The sequence below is a fragment of the Loxodonta africana genome, chromosome 7 (assembly GCF_030014295.1).
Source record: "Loxodonta africana isolate mLoxAfr1 chromosome 7, mLoxAfr1.hap2, whole genome shotgun sequence".
In the NCBI taxonomy this organism is placed as follows: domain Eukaryota; kingdom Metazoa; phylum Chordata; class Mammalia; order Proboscidea; family Elephantidae; genus Loxodonta; species Loxodonta africana.
In genome coordinates, this window is record NC_087348.1 from 33,971,948 (window position 1) to 33,973,818 (window position 1,871).

General features: G+C 39.3%; 1 pseudogene; it reads left to right on the forward strand.

The window, feature by feature from the left end:
• Positions 1 to 339: 339 nt before the first annotated feature.
• Positions 340 to 1,631, forward strand: LOC100675576 (olfactory receptor 4A5-like; annotated as a pseudogene).
• Positions 1,632 to 1,871: the final 240 nt, after the last annotated feature.

Here is a 1,871-nt window from a genome sequence, read left to right on the forward strand (position 1 = left end):
TCCAGCCCCTTCAAATTTAATGAGAGATTCATAAAGACAGAAAAACATTTGAGGCAGGAAGGACCAAAGTTCTAATAGTGGAATATCGTAATATTTAGTGAGATATTCCTGAAGAGGGGTTATTTTTGGTGCTATATAGATCATATTGTAAAGGGACTTACCACAAATATTACCAACTCTAAGTACTGATTCTATGTCAGTTTATTTGTTTACAGTTTATCTTCATCACTAGAGAATGTTTCTTGAGAGCAGAAATCCTTTCCCTCTTTGTCATTGCTGACCTTTGTGCCAAGAACTGTCATGTTTTTAAAAAGGAGTACAAAATGAATGAAAGGCTGTTGGACCTCTGACTGATTTTCTCTACAGAAGGTCCACTAAGATTTAGAGATAGAACCTCGTAATCATAGGCCCAATCCAGTCATCTGAGAAAAAGTAGAATTGTTAAGGGAAGACATACCGGGATCTTTGAAAGAGAAACTCAGTAGATATTTCTAAATGTTTATTGTGAATAAGCCACTGTACAAGATTAATAGTGAAGAAGAGCTCCATGACCTAATGCATATATTCACAGTGGTGTTAATGATTTCATTACAGGTCTTGTTCTCCTGAGCTCTCAACTCTGAAGCAGGTCTTATAGAAGAGTAAATGGGATACAGTAACAATGTAACAGAATTTGTCCTCCTGGGACTCACTCAGGATCCTCAGGGCCAAAAAGTGTTATTTGTCATGTTTTTGCTCATCTACGTTGTCACGACGGTGGGCAACCTGCTTATTGTCATGACCGTTATTGTCAGCCCCTCCCTGGGCTCTCCCATGTTACTTCTTCCTTGCCTATCTGTCACTCATGGATGCTGTTTATTCCACTGCCATTTCCCCCAAAATGGTTCTAGACTTACTCTGTGATAAAAAGACTATTTCCTTCTCAGCTTGCATGGGCCAGCTCTTTATAGGACACTTATTTAGTGGCGCTGAGATCTTTCTTCTGGTGGCAATGGCCTATGACCGCTATGTGGCCTTCTGTAAGCCACTACATTACTTGACCATCATGAATCGACAGGTTTGCGTTCAGTAGCTGGTGGTGGCCTGGGTTGGAGGTTTTTTACACTCTGTGGTTCAACTTCTCTTTGTGTACATCCTCCCCTTCTGTGGCCCCAATGTCATTGATCACTTCGGCTGTGACACGTACCCATTATTGGAACTCACTTGCACTGACACCTGTTTTATTGGCCTCATTGTGGCTGCCAATGGTGGAGCCATCTGTATGGTAATTTTTATCCTTCTACTAATCTCCTATGGGGTCATCCTAAACTCCCTGAAGACTCACAGTCAGGAGGGGAGGCGCAAAGCCCTGTCTACCTGCAGCTCCCACATCACAGTTGTCCTTTTTTTTTGTCCCATGTATCTTCATGTATGTTAGACCTGTTTCCAACTTTCCTACTGACAAATCCGTGACTGCGGTTTATACAGTTATCACTTCCATGTTGAATCCTCTGATGTACACCTTGAGAAATTCTGAGATGAAAAATGCTATGGAAAAAATCTGGAGTACAAAGTTAACCACAGGTAGAGTAAGAATTTGTGTCCACACTGAAGATATCATTGCTAATTCTAAATCAAGAAATAGGCAATAAATGACCACAATGAACAATTAAGTCAATTCAGTGGTTTCTTTAGGAATACTTCTCTTTATTGATGCAAACACATCCAAAATGTAGAATAAATTACTCTTTGAGTTTAGAATTAAACTAATAGAGACATTCTGGAGGCTGGATGAAGGGCATTTGTATTTTTCCTTTTATAAATAAAAATAAAACATCTCACATTGTAATTTTATTGTTCTCAGTACATGCCGAAGAAATTCTTTTTTTTTT